Below are 10,480 nucleotides of genomic sequence, written 5' to 3' on the forward strand. Positions count from 1 at the left end.
GAAAAAAACCTCAGCAAGAGATAATAATAAAATAGATACCCTATTTAAGTCAAAGATGGGGGGGGGAATCTAGACCCTATGTTTTTCATATCAGCCTTGTGAATTCATTATTCTAATATACAGATTACCAAAAATATTAAATTCTAAAATTCACATGCTTTTCTACCCAGAAAATAAGAAGCTTCCACTAAACATTTCTAGGATGGACTGTTTAAGGGTACATAACAAAAAGATTTTTCTAAAACTAGTTACTTATATTTTAGACAGGTGATTTTATATCATGCAAATATAGGGCATTTAAGGAACAATAAATAAGTGTGTGATAAGTGGTGTCCCACATGATTTATATATTACTTACCCTCTTTTGCAGAAACTTAACTCAGAATACTTCTAACATTCCAACTTATGAGAGTATTATTTTTATTTACTTTTTTTTTTGTCTTTTATCTTTTTAGGGCCACACCCGTGGCACATGGAGGTTCCCAGGCAAGGGGTCCAGTTGGACCTACTGCTGGCCTACACCACAGCCACAGCAATGCGGGATCTGAACCACATCTGCAACCTACACCACAGCTTGCAGCAATGCCAGATCCTTAACCCACTGAGCAAGGCCAGGGATCGAACCCGAGGCCTCATGGATACTTAGGTTTATTAACCACTGAGCCACGTCAGGAACTCCTATGAGAGTATTTTAAACTCTAATTTGAGATATACACTTTCAATATAATCATTTAAATTGACTACAGCAGGAGGGAGATGCCACTCTTGTTAGGCTCCAGTATCAAGAGATATCTCCATCTTGCTACTCTCTAACCACCTGACTAGGATGCTACCTAGTCCAACAGTTCTATCTCATGATCTCAAACTGCAACAAGCAGTTAGCGATGCAAGGAAAGTGTAAAATTTAAAGGTCTGAGAGGATAGAGATTCAAGTACTATGTGGCTGGGTAAAAGATTTGTGGAAAGGATGAAGGACATGGAGAACTGAACAATTACGAAGGTAGAGTGCCAAAAGAGCCAACATGGATGCTGAGAAAAACGATGGGATGAGGAACTGATTCTAAAATGTGAGAGAAGAAAAGGTATTATTAGATATGATAATTTTAATTTTAGAAAAATGTTCAGATATATTCTGATAGTACAGGTTATAGAAAGTGAAACTTAATAAACCTAAGTATCTTAAGCAGCTAAGAACTTTCCCTTTTGAAAAGAAATGATGTTACAAAAATCACACATGGTCAATGATCATTCAAAATGTAGAACAGACCATTATATGTCAATTATATCTCAATTTTTAAACTAAGAAAATAAAAATTAAACACTATTTCCTCCTACCATAATTTCAGAGACAGCTAAAGAATTCCGCTAATAATAGAAAGTGAGCATGGATTTTTCAAAGGTTGATAAAGGATAGAGGAATCTTAACTAGATTTGTTTAGAAAAGACTATTTTAAAGGTAAATGTAGGAGTTCCCGTCGTGGCGCAGTGGTTAACGAATCCGACTAGGATCCATGAGGTCGCGGGTTCGGTCCCTGCCCTTGCTCAGTGGGTTAACGATCTGGCGTTGCCGTGAGCTGTGGTGTAGGTTGCAGACGCGGCTCGGATCCAGTGTTGCTGTGGCTCTGGCGTAGGCCAGTGGCTACAGCTCCGATTCAACCCCTAGCCTGGGAACTTCCATATGCCGCGGGAGTGGCCCAAGAAATAGCAACAACAACAACAAAAGACAAAAGACAAAAAAAATGAAAAATAAAAATAAAGGTAAATGTAGGAGACAGCTTTGAGAAAGATAGTATGAGCTTTCAAGAAAAAGTGGCTGTTGAAAAACAATGACAAAGCTTTGGGATAACCAGAGGGGAGTGAGAAGATACCAATCTCAGTTTAAACCCAGGTGCACCAATAAGAGGAGAAACGACCTCCTCTGGGAGAGATGGTTTTTAGCAACAGCTTCACAGTACAGATGTGAGTATAAATGCTAGGGCTATGCAATCCTGCTCATTATTCCTACAGAATGTAAAGCAAATAAGTTTTTCTGTTTATCACTTAATTGCAAAAAGGATTAAAGTGCTATTAAAATACTCTTGACAAATCAGGGTTGTTCATCAGAACCACAAAACACAAAAAAATGTTTTGAGTGACTATTTCCTCAATTCTCCAAGAATAGTATATAACTAGTACTTGATTAGTACTTAGGTATTTGGCATATATTTTCTCAAAAATGGCTGAAGTGAGCCTGTCACCTGGAAAACCATTCACAATATTTGTTGCCAATAATAAAATTTGATCTTTCTCAAATTTAAATTAAAAAAATAAAATTTTTGAAAACTTGTATCTAATACTAAGGACTTCACATCTTCCTAATATATAAAGATTTTTCTGATAACATGATTTTGTATATACTATATAATATATATTGTGTATATATATTGTATAATGAAGCATGTCAACATTATTCAGGGAAGCAAGGTCTCCCAAATGATCAATTCATGATGTTACAAAAATCACACAAGGTCAATGATCATTCAAAATGTAGAATAGACCATATTGTATTAAAGTCAACTTTTCGTAAAGTAAACCAATAGAATGGGTTTTAATACAATAGAGTACAAAAAGTTTACTTCTAATTTTTCAGATTCAACATTGCAACTAACTCTTGATCTCTCTCTCTCTTTTTTTTTTTGAATTTTGTTTTATGGCCACATCTGAGGCATATGGAGTGAATCCAAGCCACAGCTGCGACCTATGGCAGTTCCTTTAGCCCACTGCATGGGGCCAGGGATGGAACCCAAGCCTCCACAGCAACCCAAGCCCCTTCAGTAGGATTCTTAACCCACTAAGCCATGGTGGGAACTCCAACAACTCATTTCTTAATTAAAACTGCTCAGTTTGGCTGTAGTATCAAAGAAAATGCACAATTATCTGAAAAAGGTATTAAGATATCTTTTTCCAACTATGCCGTATCTATGTGAGGCCAAATTTCCTTCATATAATTCAACTAAAACAACATATTACATAAAACAGCATATATTAGAATAGAATGCAGAGAAGCAAATATAAAAATCCATCTGTCTTCTATTGCGCCAGTTGTTGTGTTTTTTTTCTGTAGTCTCAATAATGTTTAAGAGTATCAAGGGGACCTGAGAATCACCTCCTTTAGGACTCTAGGGCTTAATTCAAAATCAAGGAGCCTAGTAGAAAAAAGGTTGTATGAAACTTTTATACACAAAAGAAAACATTTAGACACAGGCAATGGCCAGAGTTAAGTTTCCACAGCAGGTAACAAACCTGGATTCTAACTCCGCAGCCTTACTTAGTCTAAATATAATACTAAATACATACATACTACCAATACATACAAAATATCACCTGAGCGATATTTGAGCACAATCCCCTTCCTCTCCCACACTCATTTGCCTCTTAGTATCTCTGCTCTAAGATTATATTTGCTCACTAAATTTTTTTTTTTTTTTTTTTTTTTTTTTTTTTTTTTTTGTCTTTTTGCTATTTCTTTGGGCCGCTCCCGCGGCATATGGAGATTCCCAGGCTAGGGGTCGAATCGGAGCTGTAGCCACCGGCCTACACCAGAGCCACAGCAACGCGGGATCCGAGCCCCGTCTGCAACCTACACCACAGCTCACGGCAACGCCAGATCGTTAACCCCCTGAGCAAGGGCAGGGACCGAACCCGCAACCTCGTGGTTCCTAGTCGGATTCGTTAACCACTGCGCCACGACGGGAACTCCTGCTCACTAAATTATATCTATTCTTACATTCACACTTTCCAGAAATAATCTGAAAAACATCCCACCTGTTTCTTCCTTTTTTTTTTTTCTTTTTACAGCCACACCTGTAGCATACGGAAGTTCCCGTGCTAGGGGTCGAATCAGAGCTGCATCTGCAGGTCTACACCACAGCCACAACATAGATCCTGTTGTAGATCAGAGCCCCGTCTTTGATCTACACCACAGCTTGTGGCAGTGTTATATCCTTAACCCAGTGAGTGAGGCCAGGGATTGAACCTGCATCCTCTCAGATACTATGCCAGGTTCTTAAACCTGAGCCACAAGGGGAACGCCCCACCTGCTTCTTCTTAACTGGTCCAATTACATGGCCATGCAAAACACCTCCCCAACTTCCCTCACCTTTCCAATGGGATAGTATTATTTGATAAACATTCTACCCTGTAATATTATATTTATATAAAAGCATAAAACCAAGTAAATACAATTGAAACACTATATTAGGATGCAGCATTAACTTACTAGTCATGATATTTTAAAAAAGTGGTAGAAAACACAAAAAGCTATTCTAAAGAAATGTCTCATTTTTTCAGCACAATTTATAATCACTGGGAGTTACTTTAAATAATTTCTCATGGTACAACTAAAAGCAAAAAAGCATTAGTCACATTAACCTAGCATATCAAATATGTGCCCATAGTATTTTTAAAGGCTTTACCTATTAGATAATAATTAAGGGTTTTTGAGTATTCCATTTTAGCCCTTTTGTGGATCCCCAAGTGAAAAACATCCTAAACTGAAAGTAAAATTTGAGTTCCTTTAGATGTACTTGTTAATAGACAATTAAATGTGCCTCTCCTACTTTTCTGTTCTAAAATCTTCAATCAAGTGTCTTCAACTACTTCCCCAGACTAGCTTTGCTACATTGGACAAATAACCTCTTTGTTCCCCAATTTCTCATCAATAAGATGAGGAGTTTGGGTTAGAAAACTACAAGGCCCTTTGTAATTTGTAAACCTAAAATTTTGAGTCAATTAAAAATGACTGGAGCTCTAAAATGATGTCAATCAGACCACCGGAAAAGAAAGACTTAACATGCATTTATATTTAAATCTGAAATTTTTTTAAACCAAGTTAACTTGGCCACTTATCCACGGATTTGAAGGGTGAAGCCTGAGGAAGTTCACCTTAAAACATGAATTCAACATACTCCAGTGATTACATGCAGACTTACTATGCCTTTTCCTTTCCCACCAAAACAGAAAACACTTAGGGCCGAACTGAAATATGTAAATTGGTACGATCTGAAAACTAAACTCTATTTCTAGCTTTTTAAATTTTTATTTACTGATTTCTGCTTTTGAGGGCCGTACTGTGACATATGGATGTTCCTAGGCCAGGGAGTGGAATCACAGCTACAGCTGTCAGCCTGCACTACAGCTCACGGAACCACTGAGCCAGGCCTGGGATCGAACTGGCACCCTCATAGATACTAGTCAATTTCCGGATTGCACCGCAACCGGAACTCCAACCAAAGTCTAATTCTAATCAGAGCCCAAGGTGTTAGCTCTACCTGGCACTTTTGTCCTCATTCCTTTTAATTCCAGAGGCAGGACTACAGGTGACAAAGTCACCTCGGTTCAAAGACCAGGGCTCTTCAGATCATTAAAGGAATGAACCAAGAAGCTGAAGAACCCAGAAGCGGTGACCGGGTGGGGTGGGAAAGGCAAATGGGCCCCGAGCGGAGGGTGGGATGCTGGGGAAGATGCCCGAACTTCTGCTTTTCACCCAGCTCCCACCTTTCACACCTGATCCAGGGGAGCTGGGTGAGGGGGCCGCCTAGGCCAGGACAGAACTAAGCAAAGAGTGGTGGCTGAGAAGGTGATAGGTTCGAGCCTCAAAGCAGATCCTGCGGGGCCCAGTCGCAGCCCCGGAGCACCTCCCCTGCCCGGGGTACCAAGACCAAGAGGGCAGAGCGGACACCACCCTTGAGACCCCAGACCGCTGACCCGTCGCCGCTCAGCCGCCCCTCCCCCGCTTCCCACCGAACTCCCGCAGCCCCTCAAAGAAGCCAAGAGGAGGCAGCCCTGAGGTCGACTCTTACCACAGTGGCACCTGGTATGAAATCCGCCCCTGCCGCAGCCTCCACCTTACAAAATCAGTCCTCCAAGCCGGAGCAGCTGTGGCGCTGCAATTAGGACCCGCACCACCCTGCCCGGCCTCAATGCAGAAGCCTGCCGGACACACACAGCTGGTGCTGCCTCTGCCTTGTGAACGCGAGGGGGAGGAGCGGGGCCAGAGGAGGGGAGAGTAGAGGGGACCATCCTGGGGGCAGGGCGACCGAGCCTGGGAACTGCTGGGAAGGGTGCGGGACCCCGCAGAGCAGAGCACGGGTGGCGGGGGGGAAGGAGCCGGAGGGGCGTGGCTACAGTGACGAACTTGACAGCGGTCCACAGCAGGGGCGGGAGACCCGCGCGGATCTGGAGCGCTAGGGTGGGGCCACGGCGGATCATACTCCCCGCGGGCCGCAAGAAGGTAGGAAGTTCTGCGGCCAGACTCCTCAGCTCGCTGAGAGAAATGGAGGTATCCTGTAGGACACGCTCTCCTCTAGGTGCCTGGTTGATCCCAAGAACCACAAGACACATCTCCACTGAAAAAACAAAGTGAGAAGTTTGTACTTTCCCCTTGGTACAGCAAATATTTACTGCACATCCGTCTACTTTGTGCCAGGCACAGTAGTGATATCAGGCCAAAATCTCTGGTCTGCAAGGATTTACATACTATTTATATACTACTTCGGTATTCCTAGTTTACCTCTTTTCTTCCACAGTGCGTGCCCCCTCTCCCGCCCCCACTACACACACACTACAATCTTTGGTTGATTAAACTTGATGTGTTTTCTGCTTCTCTTTCCGAGAAAAACACTGGGAAAAATACGACAAACAGAAACAGGTTGGAAAGACATTTGAGTTTGGCTGTGTCAGGCAACCCCCCTCCTTCAGTGACAGGTTCCTCACAGAATTAACTCCAGATACCACAACACCTGAAATCCTGCAAAGCTTAGCCCTATAAGCATTTTACAGAATAGAGAAAAAGATGAATTTTTTGTTCTTCAAAGTGTATATTCACAAGAAATAAGATATGCAGCAAACATATATTTTCTTTCTCTAAACTTGTTTTTTATGGTGGAAGAGAATGAGTTTGCTTGTCAAATTTTAATACCATCCTGAAGTGTAAATGGGAATCCAAACCAAAATTCTGTATAGGCCTGAAAAATAAGTGGTCTCAGGGTGCCACCCTACTTAATAAGGATTTTTGACTGAAAATGCAGCAAGTAAATAGCTGTGGACAATGATATAATGGCAGAATAAGATATTTGCAAAAAGAAGTAAGATCTAAGAATGAGGAGGGTAAATAGACATAGATGAGAGGATCCATAGGGGTCCTGGAATTCAATGAGGATAAACCAAAGTAGAGCACCTTTGGTAATTTCATTAATTTCATGATCCCCAGAAATGTATCTTTGCTATCCAGCTCAATGAAGCCTAAGAAGTCTTAAGGCCTATATTTGAAAGAGTGGCTTTTGTTTCAAATTGCAATGAAATAAATGTTAGGATTGGGAGTTCCCATCGTGGCACAGTGGTTAACAAATCTGACTAGGAACCATGAGGTTGCAGGTTCGATCCCTGGCCTTGCTCAGTGGGTTAAGGATCCGGCATTGCCATGAGCTGTGGTGTAGGTTGCAGACGTGGTTCGGATCTGGCATTGCTGTGGCTCTGGCGTAGGCCGGTGGCTACATCTCCGATTAGACCCCTAGCCTGGGAATTCTCCATATGCCGTGGGAGTGGCCCTAGAAAAGGCAAAAAGACAAAAAAAAAAAAAAAAAAAGAAAAATAAATTGTTTGATATAAGGTCAAAGAGACCTCCCATCTGGAACTTTCATTTGGAACTATGGATTGTTAAACCATCATTTGAAATGGTGTCATCAACCGAAATGTTTACTTCACATTAGGATTTTAACTCTGAAGATTTGTATATAAAAACAAACAAACAAATGTTAGGATTGATTGGTAACAAATTCATTTATATCTGTCTTTGTATACTTTAAAGTGAATGAGTTTAAGCATTTAACCCTTGGATGTATCACCAGGACCCGCTGGACCCAACTTTAATTTTCTGAGGTTTTCTCTTTTGGGAGTTATATTTGTAAGGATTCATCTTTCATGACTTTTATTCTTTCTTAAAGGTCTTCCAGAGAACAAAGAGAAAAGTTATTTTTTAAAAAAAGAATAAAACTTATTTGATTTGCAATTGTCATATGGGTCCACTGGACTCTTATAAATCTAGGATACATCATGGAATCTTACTAATCTTATTTTTCCTGTTCTTGAAACATTCTACTTCATCATTATTTCACCATTACTCACCAATTGTTCCAAATTATGCTTTAAAATATCTAAAATAATAAGAAAATAGAAAAAGAATAAAATTACCCAAGATAATAGAACCTTCAAAACCAGCAAAATATGGAATAAAAATTGGAGTTTTCTATGTTTAGATACTTATTTGAATTTCCAATAAAGTTGTATTTCATTATCCCTTTACTTTTTTATAACAGCTTTATTGAATATTCCTTTACTCTGCATATGAATTATTCATGAAGTGACTTAAATTTATAAAAATTTAAAAGGATCCACTGGACCCAGATGGTAAATGATAAAGGCTATTTTTTCTTCTTTTTTTTTTTTCCTGATATGTTGAAAGCTAAGAGGTTTCGATCTGAGGAAGAGCAGAGAGAAAATGGAAAATTTCTTGAGCTCCGGAGAAAAGAGTCAAACTGAATTGGAGAAAGGGAGAATCTCCAGAAATAATCTTTACCAGCTTTCTAACTTAATCTATAGACATTCCTGGATTTGATATCAGTCTGTGAATCTGAAGGAAGCTTGTTAAACATTTACCAACATGCAACTAATTATAACTGTTTGCTTTTAGTTATACCCGTTGTGCCGGTATTGGTACAAAATGAATGTTCCCGAAATATTCATGAGTTGGGCATGAAAACCTAGACAGTTATATTATCATCATTTTTATATATTTAGATTGGGAGTAAAAATGTAAAATCTGACATAAGTCCCCACCACCACCACCAAAAAAAAGTCTTTTTTAAAAGTAAATTACTCCTGGAGTTTCCGTCGTGGCGCAGTGGTTAACGAATCCGACTAGGAACCGTGAGTTGCCGGGTGAATCCCTGGCCTTGCTCAGTGGGTTAAGGATCTAGTGTTGCCCTGAGCTGTGGTGTAGGTTGCAGACGCGACTCCGATACCGCGTTGCTGTGGCTCTGGCGTAGGCCGGCGGCTATAGCTCCAACTAGACCCCTAGCCTGGGAACCTCCATATGCCGCGGGAGCGGCCCAAGAAATGGCAAAAAAAAAAAAAAAAAAAAAAAAAAAAAAAAAACCAAATTACTCCTATGATCATTATTTCTTCAGACTGGCATTTTTTACAATGCCAGAGAATATTAAAAAGAGAGAGAGAGAAAGAGGTCCTGTGGTCAAAAACACCAGTAAAATTATGTACAATAGGTATCTTGACTTGTCAAGAGTTTTAATATGCTAATATTCATTGTGAATCTTTAAGAGTGGCATTTGCATACATTTCCCAAAGATATTTGACCTTGGAACTTTTTTCCAGGGACCATCTGGGGGCAAGTATTCTGAACATTATTCAGTCATTAATTAATCACTTGTTAATGTGTAACAGCCAGTATTTTCCTTCCTACTTTTGAACCCACAGAGATTTCCAAATTGGAGATTCCAGCAGTAGGTAAAATATGGTAACACAAATTTCTGGGAATTTTACATGGTCACCACTAGATGGCGGTTTCACCTCTACTTTTTCTTTTTTGTTTACTCTATAAACGAGGCACTTATTTTTTCTAACGTGGATTCTCTTCCATTTGTTCAGATGGTGACATTATAAAGCACTGGCCAACTATTTTTGAACTACTCACTAGAAAAAGTAATATTCAGCATCATATATGTTCTACTCTGCATGCCCTAAGACTACAATAATATCAGGTATAGTTAATAAAGCTAATTAATAAATTACACATTAGAGTTAATAGAATTCCAAACTCAAATAGACCTTAATGATAATTTGGTCCAATCCCTGTAAATAACAAATGAACGTGAGCATAAGAGTTTAAGTAGCACATACCAGGTCAAGGTGCTGATGGCCATTTAAAATTACAACACGGTTGATTTCATGCCTGTCTTTTCTTCTTTAAATGCTGACAAGACTTGTCACTAAAACTGCTAGCTTTTGTTCAAACAGCAATTGCTTCTATTCCATGGAAGAGTTCCCCTGTGGGGCAGCTGGTTAAAACTCCTACGTTGTCACTGCAGCGGCTTGGGTCACATCTGTGGCGCTTGTTCAATCCCTGGCAGGGGAGCATGCCACAGGCCTAGCCAAGAAAAGAAAGAAGAAATGCATGTGATGTGTCTACCAGAGACTTAAGAATTTAGAGCTCAACAAGTGATAATTACAGTAATCTGCTCATTAATTTAAAAACATTTAAAGTTCCCTCACTACTGTGGATGCATAAAATAATCTTCAGTATTTACTTAGGAGAGTAAAGAAGGAACCCCCCTTAAACACTTCAGAACCACTAGTACCAGGAACTAAATTCCTGGTCTTCATTATTCCACCCGAGCCTTAACCTTAGGACAACCAGCGAGTTAGCTCA

At 40.0% G+C, this 10,480-nt stretch overlaps 1 protein-coding gene and 2 long non-coding RNA genes across 4 annotated transcripts in view; all 3 read right to left on the bottom strand.

Moving 5' to 3' along the window:
- Positions 1-6,155, bottom strand: part of LOC100627175 (GRAM domain containing 2-like) — a 464,606-nt gene extending 458,451 nt beyond the window's left edge. For both annotated transcript variants that reach the window (XR_014831842.1, XM_021078995.2), the window contains exon 1: positions 5,841-6,155. The gene's annotated coding sequence lies outside the window, so the exon portion shown is untranslated. The remainder of the gene's footprint in view (positions 1-5,840) is intronic.
- LOC146406890 (uncharacterized) overlaps positions 1-10,480 on the bottom strand; it is a 994,549-nt gene that overhangs the window by 859,598 nt on the left and 124,471 nt on the right. The window lies entirely within an intron of this gene.
- LOC100627270 (uncharacterized) lies at positions 8,167-10,457 on the bottom strand. The gene is made up of 3 exons (XR_014817942.1): positions 10,359-10,457; positions 9,952-10,198; positions 8,167-8,192 (listed from the first exon to the last, which is right to left on the bottom strand). It is a non-coding gene; the product is annotated as an uncharacterized LOC100627270 (long non-coding RNA).

The sequence above is a fragment of the Sus scrofa genome, chromosome 1 (assembly GCF_054392235.1).
Source record: "Sus scrofa isolate SSC_HxYL_T2T_F1_AM1 chromosome 1, Sscrofa_HxYL_maternal_Yorkshire_Landrace_v2.0, whole genome shotgun sequence".
Lineage (NCBI taxonomy): Eukaryota > Metazoa > Chordata > Mammalia > Artiodactyla > Suidae > Sus > Sus scrofa.